This window comes from Cyprinus carpio, chromosome B19 (genome assembly GCF_018340385.1).
Source record: "Cyprinus carpio isolate SPL01 chromosome B19, ASM1834038v1, whole genome shotgun sequence".
NCBI classification, from domain to species: domain Eukaryota; kingdom Metazoa; phylum Chordata; class Actinopteri; order Cypriniformes; family Cyprinidae; genus Cyprinus; species Cyprinus carpio.
In genome coordinates this window covers 21,055,086-21,073,641 of record NC_056615.1, presented here as the reverse complement: position 1 = coordinate 21,073,641, position 18,556 = coordinate 21,055,086, and positions in this window count along the sequence as shown.

Below are 18,556 nucleotides of genomic sequence, written 5' to 3'. Positions count from 1 at the left end.
TGACCGTAATGAAGCAACACTGTGTCCCTTTTGTTGTAATCTTTGCCATTACTGTATATTATAGATATTGCTGAAAACCTCAACCATACCTTGAATGCACAAGGAAAATCATAGCAAACAAAACGATATATGGTAGGTGGTGACATTCTGGCCGCAGTGACAACGTTGAAGTAGCATCATGTGCACCGGCAATCTCCTACGTTGAACAAACATGATCCATTGTGAGGCCCCCCGTCTCTTGCCCTACAAACTTCTGGATACGAGCAGTGTGGAAAACATTGGAGGTAATCAAACACTAGAGAAGGGTCTGTCAATAGCCTGGCTCCCCCCCTTGTATTACCTCTCATATGGTAGACATTGCTTGCCTTTCCATGACATTGTTCTAAGATTGTTGTATATACCTACTCTTCTTCCTTCTGTTCCTTGTTGTATTGCAACCTCCAAAAACCGATCCAACCTATAGGCTGATAAATCACCAAGAATCCATACCTACACTGAGTTGCCAGTTTAGTTATTGTTTGTTATCTTATTAGTATTATTTATTATATTTTATTAAAGTCATTGATGTGTACTACATTTGGCATTCTTTTTAAACTCCTTTATTAACATGGTTTCATTTTGTTTCTTATTTTGGGTATTAAATTTTAAAGTGTTGTGGTTTTTTATTTTATATTAGGTGTAGTCCAAATTGTTGGTTAAATAGTGGATTTTTTATGTTTTTCATTTTAATAGGATTTACCTACTTTTTTAATATCATTGCAATAATTTGTATTTATATTATTTTAATTTAGTTAGTTATTTTAAATCAGGCAATTTTAAGTTTATTTGGTATTAATTTTGTTTGTATAATTTTTCAGCTTGGGTTAATTATTTTTTTTTTTTTTTTTTTCAGGTTCAGTTTTTCCCAGGAACTTTTAATTTTCCCGTTTTTACTTAGTTTACGGTTTACATACCAGTAAATTTCATTGTAGCGGATATAATGTACAGCTATCCAGCCCTACTGAAGTACTGAAATCTTGTTTTGTCCTTTTGTAGATACACTGAGTAGACGCACCAAATGCAGGGGGTGAAATTAGAACTCACATAATGAAAATGCAGAAACCGCATCACCAACAAGTCTTTTAAATAATTAACACGATATATACAAGCACAGCCATTTGCACCACCAGTGCACACTAAACATCCTCTATTGGTACCACACACTGAAACCTGAAGAAAAACTTAAGAGAAGAGTAATAAAAAATTAAGAAGAAACATTATTTCAAAACCAAAAAAACGATCAAATTGGTTAACAATTAGAGGCATTCTGGAAATGGTCAATTTAAGGTTATTACAATGATAATGATACCAGTCTTTTTCTCTTCCAAAATCATGGTATATCTATGTTAGTTTAATTACATCTAGTTTCTCCAATACTAGTCAACTCGTATATTAGTAGGGGAATTTTACTAAAACCATTTAATCCGATTGTTTAGGCTGTGGCATTTTTTTACAGTTTGTAAAAACCATGCCCAGTCATTCACAAGTCATGGGAAATTTTACAGTGGTAAATCAACATACGCCAGCACAGTAACATCACTTTCTTCTGTAGGTACAGTATTGGTAAGTTGGGATGCCAGCCTACAGTCTTGACCAGGATCTCTACTATTGTATTTTCCCCCCAAGGAGATGGGTTTGTGGTCAGAAGGTTGCACTGTAAGATGCGGCCAGTTTTCTGAGGGATTGGGTCCTTCTGGCTCGTTTGTTCCGTGTTCGTCTAGTAGAAGGCGAATACTGAGGAACCATTATCCAAGCTTTACTAGATGAATGCTTCCAACGTATTAGAGGCTTTTCATCAGCTAACCACCTATATTAGGGTGGTGCTCCATGTTGTCCCCGATCCCTATGCAGCTCGTGAAAGACTTTTTTTGCACATTATGAAATAGTATGGATGTCTGGTCTGCAGGAAGATCCCAGCAGGCAAACAGAGAGACTGGGGGGCGTTTTGATGCAACATCTAGTCTGGAGTTTTTAGTATGTGTTGTGTGTGTGTGTGTGTGGGAGTGTGTATATAAAATTAAAGATAATAAACATTTGTCAGGGTGGGGGCTTGTTTCTTTTGAGATGTTTTTTTCACCTTATTTCACTGCCAAAGCATGAGTTTGAATCATTAATATTTAAAACATTGACAAACTTTCCTGATAGTTGTGCTTGATTCATCTCTCAGCATGAAATGGGGCTTGTGCAAGGGCCAATTTTTTTTAACTTTTATAATGTGAGTGAAACTGGATATTCATTTGTAATGAGACCAACTGTAGGCAAAGGACTTCATTTTATTAATCTGGAATTGATTGATGGATGAAAACGTGCATTTTATACAGTGACCGGTGGTTTGCAAGAGGATCTAAACAAAAACAACTAATTTTTAAGAAAAAAATAAGTTTTATTATATAATTTAAATGAAAGATTACATTTTTTTGCATAATATAAGTGCAGGAACGGTGAATTAAGAAAGTAAATAGTTCATTTTGATGGTGACTTTAAACTGTGCATAAACACTTTGTCACCCACATAACCTTGGCACACCTCTTTGCAACTCTATGATGGGCTTTTTAGGGCATTTTAGTCGGCCTGAATTTAAGTAGGTGTAGATGAAAATTAAACAGGCATATGGCATGTCAAAAACATTTTCATAAGCGGCAACATTTTTTCTATTGGTTTGAATTGGGCACAGATGGTCCACTAATATCTGAGCTTAGCTAACTGGATTAATCGCCAAATACTTAAAAAATACTCTTTTATAAACCATGTACATGAGTTTCCCTCATCAATTCTGGAAACAATTGTTGTGCAATGGTGATCCAAATTGCAACAATCTGCTGTTTACATATATTCTTTTCACACCTTTGTGAAGCATACAAGCTGTGTTCAATCCCTCTTAAGAGAGTAAAAATGTATCCCCAGAACAAGCTCACTCGGTCGCCGCATTCATCATTCACATGAGATAAAAATTGGTTGCTGCGGGATAAGCAATGTGAGCTTTAAAATAGTCTTTACAAAGCACACAATACAAACCAAAACTGTAATTTTTCTAAATGAGCTGAGTAGTTTACATGCACTATCACCATTGCTCTTTTCACACCTTTGTGAGGTTAACAATCCTGATGATTGCCTTCATGTACATTTTCTCACTTGGGCTTTTTACGGCCCATTATGTGTTTTGCTTTTAAGCAAACTTTTTACGCACAATCTGGGACAACTTTCTGGAGGAGAATAAGAATCATAACCAAACTGACATTTAAATGAAGTAGTTAAATATCCCACAGTGGTTTAATCGATCTGAGGCTCACTCGGGTCCCCGCATTCATCATTCACATGTCCACAACGTATCACAGGAGTAGGACATGACGCGCTACATGTGAACCAATCAGCTTTATTGCGAGCAGTGAAAAAGAAATATTTTCCCTTAAGCCCGTTGCATGAAGCGAATAATGGCACTTTCACAGAATCTCTGAGCTTTAATTCATTATTTTAGCTTTGTTTTTACACACCGCTGCAGAGGTTTATTGGCCTTTGTTATGGACAACAATAATCAAACCAGAGACGGTATTTGTGTCACGCCGGAGCAGTCCTTACCAATCTGGGGTTCCATATTTTAGCAAGGCAAATGTCAATTTTTCTATAAATGAGTTGAGTAGGTACATATTCTCTATCTCACCCTATAGGTGTATATCAGCAGCCGTCCCTGTGCCATATACTTCGTTTTAAATGGTATACATGGTTAGAGGTCCCCTACAGTGCACAGAAATTAAAACGCAATTTGTAAGGTCCCAAATGTAATCGGCTGACAGCACTCTGTGCTATTTCGAAAATTTTTTGATTTTTAGAAGCATTGCTTATGAGGACCCTCAAACCTGGCCGTGGTTCAACACATGATTCTTTATATCTTGACACACTAGCAGGGTAGGGAACAGACAAATGCAGGCGCAGTTACTTGATGGCTGGTTTCTTGGTGAGTTTAAGACAATATTAAAATTAGAAACCGTAACACTTTGTTTTGATAAATTATAACCTGCAGGCGACAGTGCTACCGGCTGACCCCCTGAGACCTGGCTCCTCCCCCATTTTTAAACCCGCAGAGCGCAGAGGAAACTCATTATAACGAGTCCACTCTCGTGCCCGCTGCATTTTGGAGCGTGCCATCCGGCATCCTGAAAAAAAAAAATGGCCTCCAAAGTAAAAAAAAATGGCCGTGCTCTGGATGCTCTGGTGGCATAGACTTTTATACCATCCCAGATCAAATTGCGTGTTGTTTTTTAACTGAAACGGTATGTTTGACCTCATCAGGTGCAAGAATCCGTGAGGAGTCCCTGCGTCGTTTTGGGTAAGAAAGACAAAACTCAAGGTTTCAGAAATGATCTTCCTAAAGTCCGTCTTGGCTTGTTGGAGATAATTAACTCCACGCTGTCATCCAGCAATTGCTGTGGGTTGGAGACAAGACACTGTAGTGTACAGCGTTAAGATTAAAAATCGGTTTAACCTTGTTGTGATAGAGATTGCCATCTGCAAACCTAAATATACAATGGTTATTATGGAAACTCTGAGGTGTTCAATACTGTGCAGTATTAATAGAAGCCACTATCATTTGAGGAATGTTCTGGGTTCAGCTGATTTTGTGCAATAATGCTGATTATCATAGACAATTAATTGTTCTTTTTCTTCTTCTTTTTTTTTTTTTTAATGAAAAGTTCATGTCAGCCAAAAACAAAAACTTTGGTGAAACTGTACTTACCCTCAGACCATCCAAGAGTTTTGTTTCTTCAACTGAAGAAATTTAATTCAATTCACTTGCTCTGCGTAAAATGGATCCTCTGCAGTGGAATGGGTGCCATGCAACCAGAATGGTGAGAGTCAAAAACAGCTGTTTCACTATAAAAACATCACAATAATCTTCATTCAAAATCCACACGACTAAAGTTTATCAATTAACATCTTGTAACGTGGAATGCATGCATGTCCTGTAAGGAAACAAATCCTCATTACAAAGGTTATTTTCACCGAAAATAAAGTATGTCTTGATGACCCACCTCATGTCGTTCCAAACCCGTAGGACCCGGTTTCATCCTTCGTGCGAAACAGTTTAAGATAGTGTATAGATTTATCCGAGCAGCTTTCTGTCCCTCTCATTGAAATGGCTCGTACGGTATACTGTCCATTTCCAGCAAGTGGATATAACCTCAATCAATTGATCCAGGTGACCTCAGAGGGTCCGTTACGAGAACAGTTTTGAAAGCGTCGAAAATACATTATTTGGTCCAAAAATAACAAAACTTTACGACTTTATTCGCAGTGTCTTCTCTTCCGAGGCTGTTTGAGTGTGACTGCTGGGACAGTTGACGTCGACGCTTGCTGACCTGTGTTTATCTTCTGGTTATTGGTCGACCAGAAAACACGTCCAGTCAGCAAAATATCGTCAGCCCCCCCGTGAACACGCTCAACAAACAACCCTGTGGGCATCTGCTCCTGTGGGAGCTCTCCGACCGCTGCCACAACCCAGGGCCCAAATCACTGCCATCTGCTGTAGTGCACCAAAACCCAAACTGAATAACAGCATCTCGAGACTTTATTGTTGTGTTCCCGGTATAATAGGCAGCGCATTCACAAACATGTTTACAGAACCAGCGGGAACCTAGTGGTCCTTGTTCTTTCTCTATTTCGGTTTTAGACAAATCATGTGTATAGAAAGTCTAACTCATCTAAGCTGCGGCCATACACTAACTAGATGGCTGTAAAGACCAACAGCACTCCATAAGCTTAGCATTTTTAAAAAACAGGTTTGTCACTAAGAATATAGAATACTTTCTAATCATGACTTAATACCCACAAACAATCTGATTTTATTTTCTAAACAAAACATGGCTAAAGACACACGCTCATGCCAACTACCCCATAAGAAGCAAGCCCCTCCTACTTTTATTTTTATGGAGTGTTTGCAGGACTGTCTAGGAGCATGTGGCAGTGTAACGGCCTGCTGCTGTTTAAAGATGTCTATGAATTTAAGCAAGTGTCATTTGGTCAGTACTTGTCTTTTGAATATCTAGGGATTGTGCTGAAAGGTGCTCCACGCATTCTGTTTATCATTATTTACAGGCTTCCAAAATACTCCTCCAGCCTTTGTTGAAGAGGTCACAGGAAATGTTATCAATAATTTCCTCAGAGTTTGACTGTTTTGCTATTGCAGGGGATTTTAATATTCACATAGATAATGCAAAAAAACAAAACTACAAAAGAAATGATAACTGTTTTAAACACTTTTGACCTGATTCAGCATGTGCATGGACCCACACACAAAGGTGGACACACCTCTAGGATTTAATCATCAGTAGGGGTCCTAAACATTTCATCCATTGTTATTAAGGACGTAGCACTATCTGATCACTTCTGGTATTTTCTTTGATATATTGATCTCTGCTACCACTGAATCTAGTTCTGTCTCTGTCAGAAAGAGATGCATTAACGAGAACACTAGTGTGCTATTTATGAAGGCTATATCTCTAACACCAAGCATTTCTGCAGACTCTGTTGATGATATTGCTCCTGTAATAGTCAGTAAAAAACAAAAGCAAGGACAGAAATCATCTTGGGGAAATTCAACAGAAGTACAGAGTATGACAAAAGACAATGCAAAAAAAAGCTGAGCGGAATGTGGTGGAAGACGAAATGAAATTCACTATAGCATCTATAAAGACAGCCTTCATGCTTTCAATGTGGGAACTAGCCACAGCTAGACAGAGTTTTCTTCTCAAACCTTATAAACAGTAACTTAAACACACACTCGCACTTCTTTTTGCTACTGTTGAGAGACTGACAAACCCCTTAGTCAGATTCCCAGTGAAATGCTCTCAGTTCAGCAAATGCAATGCAAAATGAGTTTGCTTCCTTCTTTTCTGAGAAGATCATTAATATCAGGAAGGGGATTAGCACATCCTCAAGTTATACAGAGGTCAGACAGATTCGGCCGCAATATCAAAAAGATTACTAGGTCTATTTTTGCAGGCAATTGATAGCAAAATTTTGGAAGACATGTACAGCACCTAAACATCACATCAACCTCTCACTTCTTGTACACACTTCCCCCAATCTTTTTTGTCAAAGTGGTGCTTAACTGTTTGAACATAATCTCTAAGAATGGTGAACACCTCACTTCCTATTCTTTTCCTGGAACTTTTCCAAACTCCCTGAAACTGCAGTTGTTTAAGCCACTTCTGAAAACGACAATCTTGAATTCGAACACCTTTAAGCACGGGATAGACCTCATATCTAATCCTCCCTTTTTATATCAAAATTATAGAAAAGGTAGTTGTTTATCAGCTGAACAATACTAACTACATGGATGACATGCAAAGTCCCACAAGGCTCAATTCTTGCACTGCTCTGTTTTTAACCTATATATCTCCCGTTAAGTCAACTAATGAAAAGACCAATGCCTATCACGCTATCTTATGATACCCAGAGTTAACATACCTTAATCGCCAAAGTTAACCTATGAAGTCATTTGCATTGGGAAGTTTTCAATGTGAATACGATACATTGAGTCTAGGGGTCAAACAAACCGAAAATAAAGTCAGGAATCTTGGTGTTATTTCTGGAGACAGACCTTAGTGTCAGTAGTCCTGTCAAATCAGTAATGAAAATTCAAGCATACTCACTCATACTAAGAAAAAAATTGCACGCATTTAATGTTTTTGTTGTCCAGTCAAGACTTGGAGACACTGTGTTAACGGCCTTTATCAACAGCAGGGGGAAATTTTGGAATGTTCTCCTCATCGTCGGCCTTCTCACAAGCCACCATAGGACAGTTGCAGCCTTCCAGAAGTTGCTGCCAGGATTCTGACCAGACAACCAGAAAATCTGGAGCATATCACACCAGTTCATCACGTCATATACACTGGCTTCCGATTACATTTAAGGATTGATTTTCAGTTATTAAGCTATGTGTACTCATTATAGAATCAATCAAATGGACTAGGACCGAAATTATATTGGGATATTTGGCTCACTGAAAATAAACATACAGACACACTCAGATCATTCGGATCGGAGTCCATTATAAATACCAAGGGTTCACACAAAACAAGGGAGTACACTTTTTATATTATGCCGCCCAACAGTTGACATCAGATTCCATAAGAGATCAGATGTGCTAAAAACTTAGGCCACCTTTAAATCTAGACTCAACATCAGCCTTTTAGCTGTGCATTTACTTAATGAGCGCTGTCCCGAAAATGATTTGCCACTGTATTTTATGTAAAAATCATTTTCCTATTTTTAACTGTCTTAAATTCATTTGAAATCCAATTTTAAATACTTTGCAAAGTTAAATTCCTGGTTTTATGTTTGTGGCTTTGTTTTTCATGAATACTTTTAATTTATTTTTATAGTAAAAGGCACCTTTGAATTACCTTGTGTTTACAGAAATGTGCTATATCAATAAACTTGCCTTGCCTTTTATTATTATTATTATAGTATTATTATTATTTGGCTTTGTGTTTATGGAACTTTTACAATAAGAGCCAGAGCAGGAATACAGGTGTCACGGACCCGCACACAGGACATGTAGAAACCCATGCAGTGTTTATTAAAGGGTCTAATCCAAAATCATAAACAGTCCAGGTCAGGGGTCAAAACCAAACATAAAACAGTCCCAAAACACGAAACCCGTAACATTTCCCACTAGGGAAACCTCAGGAAAACGCAGGGTGACATGCAACTAGTACTTTCCGTTAACACTGACAGAACCAACCAGGTTAATTTATACACAGGTGCAAACAATGTAAGTCTTTTGGTGACAGCTGAATACATGGAACAGTGATGAACGAGATAAGGCTAGTGGGAAATGTATTTCCTGAAAGGGTGTGTGACACTAAAGGGGAAGGTGAGACCTCTAGTGGCCACCGCAGGGAGACACAAAACCAGACACCGTGACACCTACACCCCCTCTAGAGCAAGCTTCCAGATGCTTCCTCAGAACAAACAAACACAAAACAAAGAGAACCAGGAGGGAGGTGGTGACTGGTGGAGGCAGAAACAGGGGGACGGGACGGCGGGCCCAGGCCCGTGTATGGAAACTGGGACCGCAGCGATGGCTCCCCTGGCAGCCCAGGTGGCTCGGTTCAGTATCATGGGGCCATGGTGGACCCGAAAGTTTCATGTGACCACGAGGGACCAGGCAGGTCAGGTGGCCATGGTGGACCCAAAAGTTTCAGGGGACCACTAGGGGCCAGGCAGTTTCAGGTGTGCCACGGTGATCAGGTCAGTCCATTCTCGTTGTGCAGACGCCAGGGAGGAATGCGCCAATTTGAGTGGCCCGAACGGAAAACCTGCCATTCGGGGAGCCAGTGAGGAGCAGATGTGGCGATGGGCCAGGTCACGGCATTGGACACCGCCTCGGGAACGTCCTTGGACAAGGGCACCGCCTCGGGAACGGCCTTGGCACGGGGTTTTCCTGCCTCGGGACACGACCTCGGGTTCGTGCACCGCCTCGGGGAACGGACCTCGGTGTTCGGTCACGGGTCGCCTCGGGAACGACCTCGGGCATGACATCGGGCTCGGGCACCGCCCTGGGAGCGGCTCTCAGGAACGGCATGGACAAGGACAACGCCTCGTGGAATGGGCCTGGACACGGGCGATCGCATCGGCCTGCGCATGGGGAACCGCCTCGGCCTCCGGAACCATCTCGGGCACCGTCTCGGACTGCCGAACCATCTCGGGCACACCTCGGACACCGCCTCGTTCCCCGGAACCATCCTCGGGCACCAACCTCGGGACCGCCGCTCGGCCTCCGGAAAACAATCTCGGGCACCGCCTCGGCCTCCGGAACAGCATCGTGGCCCCGCCTCGGTCGCTGGTAACAAACATCGCCACCGCCTCGGACACACCACCTCGACTCCGGAGCCATCTCGGGCACCGCCCGGACACCACCTCGGCCTCCGGAACCATCTCGGGCACCGCCTCGGACACCGCCTCGCCTCCGAACAGCATCGGGCCCCGCCTCGGCCTCCGGACAACAGCATCCGCAACCGCCTCGGCCCTCCGGAACTCATCTCGGCACCCGCATCGGCCTCCCGGAATAGTCATCGGGCACCAGCCTCGGCCTCCGGAACCATCATCGGGCACCGCCTCGGACACTGCCTCGGGCCTCCAGGACCATCTCGGCCACCGCCTCGGCCTCCGGAACCATCTCGGGCACCGCCGTTCGGTCTCCGGAACACACATCGTGCACCGCCTCTGTCTCCGGAACCACATCGTGCACCGCCTCGGCATCGGGCACAGCCTCGGCATTGGGCACAGCCTCGGCATTGGGCACAGCCTGCGCATCGGGCACAGCATTCGGTCACCGGCCTCGACCTGCTTAACAGCATCGGTCCCACCGCCTCGACCTCTCTGAACAACATCGTGGCACACGCCTCGGCCTCCGGAACCGCCTCGGGACCGTCGCCTCGGCATTGGGCCACAGCCGCGTCATCGGGCACAGCCTCGCGGCACCGCCTCGACCTCCAAACGCGCATCTGGCACCTGTCCTCGACCTCCGGAACAACATCGGGCACCGCCTCGGCCTCCGAACAGCATCGGGCAACCGCCTCCGCCTCGGCCTCCGGAACCGCCTCGGGCACCGCCTCGGCCTCCGGAAAACCTGCATCGTGCACCGCCTCTGTCCCCCTCCGGAACCACATCGTGCACCGCCTCGGGACTCGGGCACAGTCCTCGTCACAGACGCCACACCTTTAGTTCACCAGCAGCGGTGGACTTTGTCAATGGTCTCCTCATCGGCCTTCCCAAGAAACCATTAGACGTTGCAGCTCTTCCAGAATGTTGCTGCCATGATTCTGAACTAGAACCAGCAAATCGGAGCAATATCACTACCAGTCCTCATGGTCCTACACTGGCTTCCAGTTACATTTAGGATTGATTTAAAAAGAAGGGGGTATTAAGTACTTTACTCATTTATAAATCACTCATGACCTAGGACCGAAATATATTGCAGATATGCTCACTGCAAATAAACCTAACGAGACAACTCAGATCATTCGGATCGAGTCAGTTAGCAAATACCAAGGGTTCACACAAAACAAGAGGGAGTCCACTTTTTATTATTATACCGCCACCGCAGTTGGAATCAGCTTCCAGAAGAGCTCAGATGTGCTTAAACTTAGCCACTTTTTAAATCTAGACCTCAAAACTCATCTGTTTAGCTGGGCATTTATTGAATGAGCGCTGTCCGAACTGATTGCACTGTAGTTTATGTAAATCATTTTCTATTTTTAAAACTGTCTTAAATTCATTTGAAAGCATTTTTAATAATTTTCAAAGTTAAATTCAGTGTTTTTATTTTTGTGATTTGTTTTCATGACTATTTACTTTATTTTATGTAAAGCACTGTTGAATTCATTGTGTACGAAATGTGCTATATACATAAAACTTGCCTTGCATTTATTATTATTTAATATTATTTTTGCTTTTGTGTTTATTGAACTTTTACAATAATAGCCAGATAAGAATACAGGTGTCACGACACGCACACAGACAGGTAGATCCAAATGCAGGTGTTTATTAAAGGGTAATCCAAAAAATCATAAACAGTCATCAGGCAGGGGTCAAAACCAAACATAAACAGTCCAAAAACACGAAACACGAACATCCACTAGGGAACCAGGAAAAAGACAGGGGGTGACATGCAACAAGGGGACTCCGTAACATGACAGAACAACCAGGGTATTTATACACAGGTGCAAAGTGACAATGTAAGTGGGTGACAGTATGAGATTACAATGAACAGTGATGAACAGATAGGCTATAGTGGGAAATGTAGTTCTGAAGGGGGGTGACAATAAGGGGAAGTGAGACCTCTAAGTGGCCACCCAGGGAGACACAAAACCAGACATCGTGACACTTACCCCCCCTCTAAGGAGCAGCTTCAGATGCTCCTTCAGAACAAAACAAACACAAACAAAGAGACCAGGCGGGAGGTGGACTGGTGGCGGCAGAACAGGGGGAGGGACGGCGGGCCGAGCCCGTGTTAGGGAAACTGGGACCGGCACAAGCGATGGGCTCCCTGGCAGCCCAGGTGGCTCGGTCAGATCAGGGGGGCCATGGTGGACCCGAAAGTTAAGGGGACCACGAGGGACCCAGGCCAGTTCATTGTGGCCAAGGTGGTCCCAAAAGTTCAGGGGACCACGAGGGGCCAGGCAGTTCAGGTGGCCACGGTGGGATCCGTCCATTATCGTTGTGCAGACGGCCAGGGAGGAATTCGCCATTTTGAGTTGACCCGAAAAGAAACCTCGCCATTCGGGGAGCCAGTGAGGAGCAGATTGTGGCGATGGCCAGGTCCCGGTATTGGACACCGCCTCGGGCAAGGAATTGGACAAGGGCACCGCCCGATTAGGGAACGGACTTGGGACAAGGGTTTCGACACTGGGAACAGAAAACTAGGGTTTCGTGGCACCGCCTCGGGAACGACCTCGGGAATGGACATCGGGCCTCGGGCACCGCCCTGGGCAAGGGGCCCTCAGGAACAACATGGCATGGGGGACAAGGACACCGGCATCGGGAACGCTAACCCTGGAACAGGGCATAGCCCGGGCCTGACACATAGGGGCACCGCATCGGCATCCGGAAACCATCTCGGGCCCGGCCCCCCCCCCTCGGGCCTCCGGGACCATCTCGGGTCAACGCATCGGACACAGCCTCGTTCCCCGGAACCATCTCGGGCACCACCACGGGACACCGCCTAGGCCCTACGGGAACCATTCTCGGGCACCGCCTCGGCCTCCGGAAACAGCATCGGGCCCAGCCTCGGTCTGGCAAACAACATCGGCCATCCGCCTCGCGACACCCACCTCGGCCTCTCGGAGCTCATCTTGGGCACCGCCTCGGACACCGACTCGCCTCCGCGAAACAGCATCTGGAAACCGCCTCGGCCTTCGGAACAGCATCGGCCACCGACTTGGCCTCCCCGAAAACATCTCGGAACACGCATCGGCCTCCGCGGAATAGGATCGGGCACCGCTCACGGCCTGTAGGAACACCATCTCGCGGCACCGACCCTCGGCATCGGGGAAACATCCGCGGCACCGCCTCGGACTCCCGGAACCTTCTCGGAGGCACGCCTCGGTTATCCGGAAACCCATCTCGGGCACAGCCTCGGCATTGGGAACAGCCACACGCATCCGGGACAGCCTGGGAACCGACTCGACCTCCAGACACCGCAATGGGCACCGCCTCGACCTCAGGAAACAGCCTCGGGCACCGCCCTCGGCTCCAGGGACCAGCCTCGGGCACCGACTCGGCATTGGGCACAGCCTCGGCAATCGGGGGCACAGACATCGGCATCCGGGCACAGCCTCCGGGCACCGCCTACGACCTACTCCAGAAACGCATAGGGCACCGCATCGACCTCCGGAAACAACATCGGGAACAGCCTCGGCGCTCCGGTAAAAACAAATCGGGCACCGCATCGGCCTACGGTAACGGCATCGGGCACGCCCTCGACCTCCGGAACAGCATCGGCACCGCCTCGACCTCCGGAACACACATCGGGAACCGCATCGGAGCTACGGAAACAGCATCGGTCACCGCCTAGACCTACGGAAACCGCATCGGGCACCGCCTCGACCTCCGGAACGGCATCGGGCACGGCCTGCGGCCACGGGAACCGGCATCGGGCACCGCCCCCGACCCTCAGAACAACCTCGGCACGTCGCCTCGGATTACCCCAGAACGGCATCGGGCACCGCGCTGCGGATCAGGCAGCGTCCTTCTCGGGAACCCTTGGACACGGGTCCACTGGACGAGCAGGTGGACTGCTCGGGAACGTCCTTCCGGAAGGCAGCGGACTGCGGGAACGTCCAGGCCCTGGACGGGAAGCGGCCTGCTCCGGGAACGTCCTCCGGACGGGCAGCGGCCGCTGCTCGGGAAACGTCCTCCTGGACGGCAGCGGCCTGCTCGGGAACGTCCTCGGGCTTTGAGGAACGGCTGACGCAATGTCTCCTCCTCCTGCGGCCTCTCTGATGGCGTGCCGGTGGCTCCTTGACGGAAGAACTCAGGCGTTGAGTCAACCACTTTGTCTGCCAACCACAGGTTGTAGATTCGAACATCTTGGAAGTGGTGTGGGCTGGCGGTCATCTCGTGCTTTGTGGTGTGTGGGCTGGCGGCCATCTGTGCTGTGGCGCTGGGTGGCGGCATTGGTGCTGGGCGCTGCCATCTCTTGGTGCTGGTGGCATCTGGGCTGGTGGCCATTTTGCGCTTGTGAGGGTGGGCGGCCATTCTTGTGCTGTGGTGCTGAACTGGTGGCCATCTTGGGCATTGGCGCTGGCTCAGCGTTTCCGTGCCGTGATGTGAACACTCCTGTGGAAACTCTGGGATCTGGGCACATCTTTTTGGAAAAGTAACTTAATACTGTCTCCGCGGCCCATCTTGGGCTGTGGCGCTGGGCTGGCGGGAAAAAAAAAAAAAACATCTTGTGCTGTGGCGCTGGGCTGGCGGCCATCTTGTGGTGGCGGGGCGCTGTCTGGCGGCCATCTTGTGCTGTGGCGCTGGGCTGGCGGCCCTCTCTTCTTGGAGACACAGGTGCGGGGGTCGAAGTATCCCATTGAGCACGATGGCGCAGGTAATGGGTAAACCCCCAAAAGTCTAGGATCTCCAGCCCCTTCATCTCCATTGAGGCAAAGGGTCATCCAGACAATTGTTAAAAAAAGTCCTTCAGTGCTGCATCATTATAACCCAACAACCCGACCGCCATGGTCCAAAACAATTGCGCCAGGCCACCCACCTCACTCCCCCTTTGACGAAGGGTGGTTAAGTTCCCGGAGTCTCCCCCTCCGTTCCTCCATGGTGGCTGGGGAACGGATTCGAAATCCCACACAACCGCTGGATCTAGGCATGACGGAGTCCTTCTGTCACGACACGCACCACAGACAGGTAGATCCAAATGCAGTGTTTATTAAAGGGTAATCCAAAATCATAAACAGTCCAGGCAGAGGGTCAAAAACCAAACATAAACAGTCCAAAAACACGAAACACGAAACATCCACTAGGGGACCAGGAAAAAAGCAGGGTGACATGCAACAAGGACTCCGTAACAATGACAGAACAACCAGGTATTTATACACAGGTGCAAACAATGTAAGTGGTGACAGCTGAATACAATGAACAGTGATGAACAGATAAGGCTAGTGGGAATGTAGTTCTGAAAGGGGGTGACACTAAGGGGAAGTGAGACCTCTAGTGGCCACCCAGGGAGACACAAACCAGACCACCGTGACAACAGAGAAGAATACTACTTCAAAAAAAAAAAAAGCCTTGTACTGGGTGATGCTGGTTTCGGCCTCCTTGCTGTTGCTAAGGGAACTCGCATTCACAAGTAAAAGAAGCCTTGTTGACAAGTTTGGTTGAGTTAGGACAAAACTCAGCAAGATATAGTACATTCAGTGCCCTGTAGTTTGCAATATCACTTATTTTGTAGAGCATAAAAAAACTGCTGCAGGAAAAATAGGCGCCATGCAAAATGTAATGTGTAATTGCAACACTCATTACAATATGTAGTGGAGTAAAGAGTACAGATAGGCTTCTGTTAGGCTTCGTAAGATGTTAATGATATGACTGGAGTCGTGTGTATTACTTGTGGATTGTTGTTGTTTGGGCTCTTGTTTCTGACGGCATCCATTCACTGCAGAGGATCCATTGGTGGAGCAAGTGATGTACTGCTAAATTTCTCCAAATCGGTTCTGATGAAGAAACCTGGCCCTGTGTTCTTTCATTGTAAATCCTTTATTGTAACTGTATTTTTTGCTGCTTTTGTCACAAGTATTTTTGAATCATACAGTATAGTTAATGATCAATTTCTAATGACCAGCACCCACACAGAAATGTTGAGTCAGTTTGTGGTACTAACATACACTACAATTACTGGCAAACACCAAATGGATTTGTATATGAATAAATGCAAATGTAATAAATTATTGAATACTTAATCGCAATAAGAGTTTCTGCCAAATGTTTTGAGAACGTGCTTTAATTAATCTCGTTTACTCTAAAATTTGATCTTACTAATGGCTCGCCTCCATTAAGTTCTTGAGATCTTATTTTATTTTTACTTGATGTCTTTTAAGTGATTGACAAATTGAAACTGTCATTTTTAATGTTTAACCCTTAAACAGGCAACGTGCACCACAGGGGTATGGAGTGTGTGTGTGTGTGTGTGGGGGGTGGGGGGGGGTTGTTTGGCGTTCCCCCCCCTTTGTGATGTATGGGGAGTGGGGTTGGAGGGGATGTACTGTAGGAATCCAGTCTAGAGAAGGGGGGACCCCCTTGATAAAAAAGCTCTCCAAGGAGTGGGGTGGGGGGTAGAGGGGGATTGTGAAATGCATCAAGGGGAGGGGATCCCCCTCAGTAGAAACTGCATACCGATAGGGGGGGGGGTATCCCTCTGTGTAGAATGTGTATAGGGGGGGGGGGGCCCTTAGTACCTAGTTCCCTGTTCCTTTCTCTTTATTTTGAGTTAGAGTACGTTTTGTGCAAATGTTAATATTTGCATGTAAACACTGATATTAGGGTGTGCCAACACTGTTCCTGAAAGACCACCATCCTGCAGTGTTTAGCTCCAGCCCCTGGTCAAACACAACCTGAAACACCTTAGCAAAAAGTCTTCAGGATTACATAAAAGGATTTTATTATATATATATATATATATATATTATATATATGCAGCATATTTTTGATTTTTTTTTTGTACCATAATAGGGCAACGTTATCCTGGAAGATCCAACTCATTAAATCCAAAATATATCAAATATTTCAAAAAATCCCTTTGAATATGTTTTACTGAAGTCCAGATGATATAAAAAGTGACTTGAAATGTTTTTTTTGTTTTGTTTAGTTTTTTTCATTACTATATTGCTGTATACATACATATCCCATATGAAATAAAAATATATAAATATATTATGGAAAATATCTAAGAAATTAAATACAATTATATGAAAGAAATAATAATTAATCTTATTATTTAATGGAACTCAAAAGTATAAGTTCTGGGTTATTCATAATTTGCTATTTGTACTTAATAAATTATATTGCAGACATGACAGATATACAGTATATTGAAGTGAAGGTCAGGGGTGCAGGGGTAAGTTCAGCAATACGGTTTTATAGGGTTTACACAATGCAGCATCACATGGTAAATATCGAGAAGAGCAGTTAATCTAGCGAGATAATATGCTGACTAAAGCTTTTTGATGCATATTAAATTCTATTTTTAAGCTAACAGAACATTTTCAGAACGTTTTGGTAAGGTTTACAACAAATGTTCTTCCAATAACACTGATAAAATGTTATCTGGTCTCAAAACATTATTCATGCATAGTTCTTGGGATGATTTTTCTGAAACTATTTAGTTAGACATATTTTAGTTAGACAGGCTGTTTGCGTTGTGTTGGGTTAACCTCTAGTCATTGTCTTGTAGCTACAGTCATAAGCTAATTATACCTGCATTGATGAGTGCAAATGAAAAGAGCACAAAAAGACCTGTTGAAATATGAGACGGGTTGTAATTGAACTCAAAAAAAGTGTAAAACATCCGCATGATCTCCATGTTCAGAGATCTGCGCCCTGGCTCTGGCGTGAAAGTAGCTTGCAGTAGACTTGAAATCTATCAAACCCGGGAAACCCTGTGAAGACCTTAATTGTAGAAATGGTTGGTGTAGCCTCATGCATCTGTGTTTTAACACCTTGAACATACGGCCCTCAATGGTCACCCCGCTCAAATGCCAGACTTCAGCAGAAACAGTTCTTGACACTCACACCCAAAACTGCTACAGATGCTCATGGTCCATTTCTAAGTGTTGTTAAATCCTGACAGTGACAACCCTGAAATTTCTTGCATAGCATTGGTGATTACAGAATAGACATGTAGTTTCTTTTTCTGAGTATTTCATGCAATTACAATGAATGAGACCTGAAGCTTTTAAGCTTTGAAAAGGGCGCAAAAAATTTGTTAAGTTGGCTTTTCTAGGGTGTACGCTTAGCTTGGCTGTAGTTGCATTCATGAATTCCTAAATAAGCTGTATCTTGTGGTACCTGCTAATAAACTTGGCAGGCCGTCGGTATGATTCTCGTCAACCAATCATGAGTGTTCTTCTTAAAGCGTATGGCTTAGAGAGAGATTGACCTCCTGCGGTAAACCAGCATGCCAGTCGCAAGCCAAGATATGGTTTGCCAGCATAGTTGACTTGCTATTCTTTCAGCAAGGTCAGTCAGATGGTAGACGGCTAGGCATGATATCTTGCATCGTAGTTAATTCTGTCAAAGTTAGTTTGTAGCAATTAAATGAGTGTTGTGTGTTAAGGTTCATAATGCATCTAAACTCCTCCACAAAACGAAATGCCAAACTATACAGTATTAATCCTAGTGTATTAGTAGTGTTATTACTTTTTGTTTTATTTTATTTTATACAAAACGAAATGGGGGAGTGAGGTTCAAAATTTGCAGAGCTGTTAAAGTTAATCCACTTAAAGTTTGGAGT